Raw genomic sequence first — 9,815 nt, forward strand, 5'->3', positions numbered from 1 at the left:
TTCCTGTTAGGATCACCGTCTGTCAATGATACTTTATCTCACTACTTGAGGAAAATTAATTCGAACAAAAAATATTAAGAAGGCAGAGGGACTGACTTCTCTTGAATATTTTTGGATGATTGAAACAAAACTTACAAGATGGCAAGAATGACTGATTTAGCAAATACACAAAAACTAAATATTTATCCAGACACAAGATCAGAGCCACAAAATTCAATTTGTTTCTGCCTAACATATGGTTCCAACTCTTGAGTGGCATATGTTTGGTGCAAGTGCTGGGAGGCGCGGAGGAAAGACATATTATAGAAAGAGTTCAAATCTTATTTCTTTCTCGTAATTCGGGGAAACACACAAACTTGGGTTTCGAGAACTAAAGGACACCGACCCGAGTAAGAAGCCAAACAATTTATGTGGCTCGCCGAGTGGACGCAGGATGATCACACACGGTTTAATGGAAAAACGGAGATCGTGCCATTCTTAGCAGATAGGTGGTCGGACACAACGGTGTCCAAAGGGCCTTGCATCAAAACCTGATCGCAAGCCAATCTCTAAATTCACGGTCCCTACTACCCCCAGGCCAGAATTACAGACGCCTCCCCGCGACACACACACACACACACACACACACACACACGCACACACGCACACCCTCAAGGCTTCCATTAAACACGATTCCAGCGGTCACCGTGCTTGCAATCTGACGTCGATTTTTTTCTCTCTCTCTCATTTTCTTTTTTACCTCACGCAGGACACCCTTCCAAAGCCGGGCCAAAAGTTGAAACGTCCGGGTTGTTAAACCGGGCAGGGACGGCAGCCTCCGGAGTCCGTTCCACCTCCCGACCCCAACAGGTGGTTCACTCACCTGGGGCGGCGGCGAACCCGCCAGGCGAGCAGGCGAGCAGCCACGGGCGGAAGGAAGACTTACCGCCCCCCCCCCCCCACCTCCGCCACCCACAACGGGGAAGCGGGAAAACTCTGACTCCGAACAGGCCAAGCTGGGAGCCGAGTCCGGCGGACAGGCGGCCACAGGCGACGGCGCCCGGCGATCGTGGGCCCCGCGGGCAGCGCGCCGCCCCCAGCCCTCCCGAGCCGCGCGCGGAGCTCCGGGCCGCCGCCGGCGCCGCCGCCGAGGGGGCGGGGAACGGGGGCCCAGGGGGAGGGCTGGAGGGGAGAGAGGCGGAGGGAGGGAGGGAGGGCAAGGGCCGCTGCGCTCCCGCGTCGCCGTCGCCGCCGCCGCAGCGGGCAGGATGGCGCCCCCGTCCGCGCCTCTCCCGAGCCCCCGGCAGGTGCCCGGCCACTGGCGGCTACCGTCCTGACCCGCTCGACCTTTTCTCTCCCGTCCCCCACCCCCCCGCACCCCGACTTCGGGACGTGACGACGGCCGAGGACCCCCCCACCCCACCCCACCCCAGTTCGACGGGGCTGAGCCCGGCCGGCGGCGTCCCCGGCCCTCAGCCTGTGCCTCAAACCTAACGGTTTCCGCAGCGGGCCGGGGCCGCGACGGGTCGGCGTCCCCCGCCTCACCCGGCCCGGGCGGAGGGAGCGCCCCGGCTCTCACCTCCGACTCACGCCGCTCCGGGAGGGGTGGGGGACGGAGGCCGGCGGCTCCCCGGAGGCGCCGCTCCCTCGGGTTCCGGATGGCTTCTACCTCCAGCTGCGGAGAGCCAGCTCTGGGGGCGGGGCCGCCGCGGCCGCCTAGCCCGGCGGGACGGGGGTGTCGGGTTTTTTCTCTCCCCGGGTAGTGACGGCGCCGCCTCAGCCCCGCTCTTCGCTCCCTCTCCGCGCAGCTCCCGCTTTCTCTTTCACCCGAGGGACCACGAACACCGCCGCCGCCATGCTTACTACGGAGCCGGGAGGAGGAGCCCCGGAGTCGGCGCGCCCAATGCGGCTGCGCGAGTCCCGCCGACGGCGCCCCCGGCCGGTCAGTCGGGAACCCGGGTCCCTCGTCTCCTCTGCGCCCTCCCCCTTCCCCCGCCCATCCCTCCTTAAACTACCCCACAACCCTGCGCCCCCACTGCACGCTAATGCTCGGCCTCCGGGGCCCTAGCTTACCCCCCCCCCACCAGGGGCCTGGAGTGGGGGCGTCGCACCACCGGCCTACCCGGCTCCCGGCTCTCCGGAGCGGCCCAGCGGGGTTCGGGAGTTCATGGACGTTTCTTCGGGCTCGGTTCTCGCTCAGTTCTCAAGCTAGCGCCCCTCCCCTCCCGGGATGCACCGTGTGGACCCCTGCCCGAAAACACCCGAACTTAGCGTTGGCAGATGCTTGGTAGAGACACTTCACCAAGGCTAGGAGTAAGGTGGGCTGTCCCCTTCCGTGGCTGCGAGAAACAGGAGACTGACTTCCATGGAAAACGCACCGCTTAGGGTTTTTCCCCCCCTTTTAGCCATTGTATTATTGTAGTTCGTTATTATTATTGTTATTATTATTATTATTATTCAACAGCACAAAGACTAGTGTGATCACAGCAGCGAATTCCTTAAACGTAAAGCAATGGGGGGGGGGCGGTGCGGGGCGCTGCAATAACGCAAGAGGGGTAGCAGGGGCTTCGGAAGCCGTGGGGAGTGGAGTAAGAGACCCCGAATCCCCCCCAAGAACTGTCCTTTCACAAAGTGGTGACAGCTGTAACCAAACTCCGCACCTGGCTTGATTTCAGCATATTAATTGTATTATTTCTAAGGCAGTATTTCTTAACACTTTTGTTAGAAATCACTTTCAAATGCATGAAAGTGTTCTTTATGATTGATTGATCGGTGCCATCTCTAGGGCTTGAACTCAGGGTCTGGCACTTGTCCCTGAGCCTTTTTTTTTTTTTTCTCCAGCCCCAGTCGCTTTACCACTTGAGCGGCACCTCTAATTCCGGCTTTTTTGATGGTTAATTGGAGATAAGAGACTCCTGGACTGTCCTGTTCAAGCTGGTTTCAAACCATGATCCTCAGATCTTGGCCTCCTGAGTAGTTAGAAGACCCAGTTTTCTATTCTTTTAAAGAATATAATGGTTAATGAAAGTCATTTGGAATCATCCAGTGTGATAACTTGACCATAAAGTCCCATAGGATTGTTGGGTTATATACAAAATCCCTACTTCTGGGGAGCTTTGTCTTTGGAATGTTCTCATCACCTTTCCTAATACCCATCACTTCTTATCGCTTTGTCTGCCTTAATGCACTTTGATCCTTCCTTTCTCATTCTACTTCACTTTTTTTACCCTTTTTTTTCTTCTTTCTATGGTTCCAAGTGCTGACAATCAGCTAATGAGAGGTTCCTTTTCATTCCGTCAGTAAGCAGGACCATGACTCCATAGCAAAGGTATCTTGAAATGTTTCCATTGCTCTTCCTTCCAAAAATTCTTTCCCTGTGAAAAATTTTCTTTCTCTCTTTCTTTTTCTCTTTCTTGCCTGCCTGCTTTTCTTTTCTTTTCTTTTCCTTCCTCCTCCCTCTCTCCCTCCCTTCTCTCTCTCTCTCTCTCTCTCTCTCTCTCTCTCTCTCTCTCTCTCTCTCTTCCATATTTTGGCCTTCTTCCAGACAAAATGGCTGGAAAGCTGGTATTGGAATAATGGAAATATAATTGTATATTGTTTTAAAATGAGAAGTTATCAGACTCTAGGTTGAATGTCTTCTCCATCATATGCCCTGCTCTGTTTAGTCTGAGGCTAAGCCAGTGGTTTCCAAACTTAACTCTAAGCTAGTAATTTCCCAAGTTTCTTACTGAGGAAGAATCCTACAATCCACACCTCAAAATTCTGATTTCTTGGTTTAGTGGGAAGGCCAAGCACAGCATTAAAAATAACCATCATTTTTTTTTTAAGTATGGTTGGGGTATACCTACATGAATAGGCAGAGCAAGAAAGAAGAACTATTTTGAAGCAGACTAAAACATAGCATATAATTCAGGAATGTTATTGAAGTAGACCTAGACATTGTGCTATGACATACAATGCTGTAAAGTGGAGTCAACTGAAGACTGGGGAATTTATATCCTGGGGAAAGAATGAAATGCACACATAAATGACCCAAGTATAAATTCTTTGGGAATAGAGAGGGACAAGAATTTATGGTGGCTTTGAACAAGTCACTTCTCTTATGATGCACTGATTTCCTTATCGATAAGGGATATTTTCAATTCTCATTTTTCTTGAGTTCTCAACAGTACTCAGCCCTTTGACTATTGTTCTTTGTTTTATTGCTGATGTTTTGGGCAGGACTGAGTCTTGAACTCAGGGCCTTTTGCAACTCTCAACAACTGGAACTATTCCCCCAGTCCTTTGGGCTTTAATTGTTTATCTCAAGATAGGGTCTTCAGTTTTTGTTGGTGTCTGGCCTTAGATATAATCTTCCTTTCACATAGCTGGGATTTCAGGAAGTCTCTGTCATACCCAGCCTTGATCCCTGTTCTTTGAACATTTCTTCTTCTTTGTTTGACACTGCATTTTCTTAGTTTTTCTCTTCCTTTTCTGAGCACTGTTTCTTTAATCACTGTGCAGATTCCAGCTCCTCTCCTAACCAGTTTGATGTAAGAGAATCTCAAAATTCAGTTGTATATTCTTTCCTGTGCTAATTGTAATATTTTTGCCAATGTAATATCTTCTAATTCATGGCTTTAATTCTAATTCATCTATATGCCACATTATCTGTATGATCTCTACATATGTGCTTCTAGATAAGATTGTTATCCTAAATTCCAAATGTGATACCAACTGCTTCACTGATATGTCTTATATTGCAAAGTTTAGGCCAACTGAGTTAATGAACTTTCTTGTTTTCCATTTCCCTCATTTTTTTAGCTGTTCAAATTAAACATCTAAGGTGTCCCTTACCTTCATTTTCTGTATTTGTTGCAGCACCAACCCCTAGAAATTGTATGTCCAAATATCTGTAAAAAGTCTATGTTTTTTCAGTTACTATCAATCTAATTTGGTCTAACTGCATATAATTTGATCATTTCTATCAATTTCTTTACTTGTCAGTCAAAATGTCCTTTCAAAATGCACATGAGACTGTCACTTCTTACATAAATTCTCAAGTATCTTCTCATTGTTCTATAATAGAGTTGAGTTTTTAAAGTGGTCTGTGAGACCATGTAGGCTGTGGCCTTTCCTGCCTTTCCAGTCTCCTATATCATTCTCTCCCCCTGCTTCCTAGGAAGAAGACTTTCTGGCCTTCTTTTAGTCGCTCAAGTGTACTTTAATCCCTACATCTGAAGGGTGTATGAGTATGAGCTAGAAGACAATGTACACAAAACTTTCATATTTCTTTTGCTTGTGAGCAAAGTCACAGCTTTTGTAAAAGAGTATCTTTTCAAGAATCTTTGCTTCACAAAATAGATGTGATATCCCCTGCCAGAAAAGGAGCATTTGTTTATCCTCTAATGTAACAAATAAAATACTTTCTTTAGAGTCAAGGTTGAGCAAGTTTTCTTGCAGCCCATTATAAAGATTGGGTGTTTCCTAAGCTTAGGGTTCCTTAGCTGTGACATAAATTCCATGTTTTCTTGAATTAGAACTATGAGGCAAGGGAACAAGCAAAAACATGACACTGGGTGCTTTCTGCTAGGGCTTTGAGCAGGAAATAGTGAAAGTACTTTGATCCTAAAGACCCATATTTTCTGTCAGCATGCACAACAGCTTGTAAGGAGGATAAGGTCTCAGATCCTTCACAGATCCTTCATGACAAGAAGTCCTCAAACAGCAAGTAGAGGTTGCATCTCAGATGGTGGTGGAAAGGCAGGTTTGGAAGCTGGGACATGATTGGCCCTGCCTTTCCCAGGTCACCTTCTTCTGTGACCTGCTGTTGCTATACGTGGATAGATAAGTCCATTTCTACTGGAGGTCGAAGTATGAGGAAGTAAGTTGCAGGCCTACCTTGGCATGTTTGGAAGAAAAGAAGTTTGGCAATGGAAAGAAGGAAAGATGCAACAGCAAATTGATTGTTATACTGACTGAATTTTCTTAGTGAGCTGGAGGTCCTAACTGAACAGAACAGAGAGAATATTGTTGCTATTACTCCTCTCTTTGGGTCCAAGTGTAGAAGAGGAAGAAGCAGTTGACCTGAAGGTAGTATTCTAGATAAAGCAGCCAAAGCCTTTGTTTGTCTCTGAGGAGTGTGATATAACATATGGAAGGAGAGACTGGATTTAGAATCAAGTAAATCTGGGCTTGAATTCCAGCTCTACAGTGAACTAATTGACTGATCTGAGGAATTATCTAATCTTTGTCTCAATTCTTCACCCATATGCTAGCAATAGAATACTGACTTTGCAGGATTGAATAGTATATCCAAGCATGAAAATGTCTAATATATGCCTGCCTGATGCCTAATAAAATAAATGTTAGCTATGTAATTAGAATGGCCTTTGCAAATTACCATCTAGTGAGACTGGGAAACCTAGAACCTTCCTCCACATTGCCAAGGATACTTGAAAAAGGACTTGGCTAGGTTAAATCTTTTATCTAGATTCCTGAACTTGTTGCCATCTCTACCCCTCACTGTGATTTCCTATGAATAGAAAAAAAAAAAAGCAAAGGAAATGATACAAAATAGAGAACAATGTGACACTGAGATTGGCCATTCCCACCATAGTGAATTTCTTTGCCTGGCCATCATTCTCTTCACAACCCCTTCTACTATTTTTCCATGGTCCTGCCCTCCACATTCTTTTTTAAATTCCTAGGACCTGTCTAACCACCTCCCTTTAAAAGTTACCAGGAAAAAATCCCCAAATTCCTGTTGATTTATTATTACTCCAAGAATTTGACTCTTTTGTTTTTATTGCCCAGTTCTATTCAGAATAGCCTTAGCTTTATTTCAAAATCAAGGAAGTTCATTCATGAAGTTTCCTAGGTCTGAGGGTGTTGCTCAATGGTAGAGTGCTTGCTAAGTATTTATGAAGCACTAAACTCAATTCTCAGCAATGCTGAAAGAAAAAAAAAGTATTTTCTATACCAAAGAACCACTCTTATCTGAGAGAAGCAGTTGTTAAACATTGACATACATAAAAATCACCTGGAATAGTTTAAGATAGTGTTCCCATTCCATGTCCCCACCCTAAGATTTGGATTCAGAAATCTCTACATTCTAAACACTCCAAGAGATTCTAATGAGAGTAGTCCCCATATGTAGAGCATCTTAGAGCAACTAACTCAAACAACAGTCAACTTTAACCAAGATTTTCTTTTCTCTATGACAGAATTATACTAGGGTTGACTCAGTTGTTCAAGAAAATTGCTCATCTATGGTTTAAGTTTTTTTTAGGGTTTTCTTTACTAAAAAAAAAACACTAAGAAAGATCAAGGAATTCCTTAATCACAAAATGGTAATCCTAATAGTCCAGATTTGTCAGTGTTAATGATATGGTTTCAAAGCATGCTACAGGGAATAGCCTCACTTCCCAAAAGGGGAAAGACTTATCTGGTTACCAGGCCAGGACTTACTGAATAGCTTTCCCATCTGCAGGGGCTATACAATCATAGACAGATTAGAAGGATTTTCTCTAGGTTGAAAAAGAAAATAGTTTCTATATCTGTCTTCAGGACTGTCAACAACTCTTTGATGTTTTGTACAGCTTGAGGGGAGTCTAATAGCAGCCTTGGGGTTGAACACACCATGATCATTATCCAGCGTAACCAGATGACATATGAATCAATTTTAAAGACAAGGAGATAGGCATCTGTAAGGATAATGAGGCAAAAGATGACTTGGGATTTTTGAAACTTTCCTCAAGCTACTTGGTTTTCCCCCCACTCAACAAAAGCAAATTTCAAAACCAGACCAATCCTAGGAAACTGGCATTTTAACCTGGGAAGAATAAAAATAGAATGTATGTGAGCTAGAAAAATGAAAATTCAGATAATCTAAATTCTGTTATAATTTGCCAAACTTGAGAAAATGTTTCCTAAAATTTCAAAATTAAATATTTAAATTATATTATAAACCATCAGATAAATCAATAATATATTTGTGATAGCTAAAATAAATATTTATATACATAAAATAATAAGTATTTATTTTAAAATATAATGTAAAAATTGAACAGTCCTTAAATAAGGATACAGATGTATAGTAATGGGGAAAACTAGGGAAGTCATTTATAAATTGAGGTTTTTAACAATATAAAATACTAATTTAATATAAAATTACAAATACATGAAATAACTTACTAATTTAATTTCTTATTTCATTTTTTTACCCTATAAGCCTTTACAAAAATTAAGCCAGCTGGGCACCAGTGGCTCACACATGTAATCTAGCTTCAGGAGCTGAGATCTGAAGACTACATTTGAAGATAGCCCAGGCAGGAAAGTCCATGAAATCTTACTTCCAGTTAAGTAGCAAAAAGTCTTTGGAAGTGGAGGTGTGCTCAAGTAGTAGAGCATCATCCTTCAGTGGATAAAGCTAAGGGAGGGAGACGCTGCCGTAAGTTCAAGCCCCAGTACCTGCACATATACAAAAAAAAAGTCACTGTGTTTTGTATTTTCTCTTTAAACTGTACACATGATGTAAACTCAGTACTACTATGTTGAAAAGACAATGATAAAATTAATTACCACTAATAATTTCCATTACTAAAAAGATATTCTTACTTTAGAAAAGTGATAAAAGATGACTTTACCAAGTAACTGTTTAGCTTCAAATTAGAAAAGTTAATAGTCTAAGATATATAGAAATTTATAAGCTTCAGCAGACTAACAGTTATAAATAGAATTATAGTAGAATCTCAGTCCCTTACTCACAGCCAAATGATTCTAAAAATCCTTAGGGATTTGCACAGGTGCCTACCAAGAATTAGTCTTCTGTGCGGATCTATAGCATTCAGTCTTCTTCCTCTGGCTAATCAGTGTTTTCTCCCATTGCTTCCAAAGCCAACAACTACTCCCACTTTCTCCTCCATACCCTCTCCCTCTGCTGTGCCATATGTGCTGAGACTACTGACTTAAGGCTGTGTTACCTGAACCAAAATCAGTTTATCATAAGCACCATCCCCTGTTGCCATTGCCTTTAGACTTCCAATTATATACTTGTTATGGTATGAGTCCTGTTTGATACCTCAAAACTCATTCTGGATTTTAATTCTCCTATGACATACTAAAAGAATGTAAACTGACTCTGACTGTGGTATTTAGAGATGAGGCCTTTGGTAGATGATTAGGATTAGGTAAACTCATAAAGGTGGTGTCCCCATGATAGAATCCCAGTGGCTTTCTAAGAATAAAGAGGCCAGAAAACACACAAACACACATGCTCTGTCTCTTGTCATATAATGTTCTGTACTCACTCAGGACCCTGCCAGCAAGAAGCCTTCATCAGAGGCAGCCCCTTGATTTGTACCTCCGTAACTATGAATGTAACCTTTTTGCTTTATAACTGCTCAGATTTATGCCATTGTGTTATTAGCAACAGAAAATGAGATAATACTAATTTCATTTACAGGCATAAGCTCATGGAATCAATAACATAGTACAACAAGCCTTATACCTCTAACTAGACAGAGGCCACCAAGTGAACTTCCCACCTTTCTTCAGTTAACATGCATTTTTTTCTTTGTCTGTAAAGAGGCCTACTCTGTGCTCTCTGTAGACATGCCCAAATATGCTCAAATCCTAAGGCAAAAACAACACAAAACCAGTTTAAGCTTAGGCTATGACCCTAGCTACAAAAAACAACTAGGTACTTTACATGAGATGTTAATGAAATGGCATGCAGAATTTTGATATATTAAGCATCTTATTCAGTAAGAGCAAACTCCTTTTTCTATTAAGAATCTCATTTAAATATATAATAAAAATTGCTTCACAGATAGGTGTTGCGAAGGAGAGAATTG

The 9,815-nt window shown here is 43.5% G+C and overlaps 1 protein-coding gene across 3 annotated transcripts in view; it reads right to left on the reverse strand.

Moving 5' to 3' along the window:
- Fndc3a (fibronectin type III domain containing 3A) overlaps positions 1–1,861 on the reverse strand; it is a 118,339-nt gene extending 116,478 nt beyond the window's left edge. The window contains exon 1 of one of the 3 annotated variants that reach the window (XM_070003177.1): positions 1,559–1,861. The gene's annotated coding sequence lies outside the window, so the exon portion shown is untranslated. The other 2 variants (XM_070003179.1, XM_070003178.1) reach the window with 2 other exon arrangements.
- Between the last annotated feature and the right edge of the window lie 7,954 nt (positions 1,862–9,815).

Source organism: Dipodomys merriami, unplaced genomic scaffold (assembly GCF_024711535.1).
Source record: "Dipodomys merriami isolate MVZ:Mamm:240054 unplaced genomic scaffold, mDipMer1.0.p SCAF_6, whole genome shotgun sequence".
NCBI lineage: Eukaryota > Metazoa > Chordata > Mammalia > Rodentia > Heteromyidae > Dipodomys > Dipodomys merriami.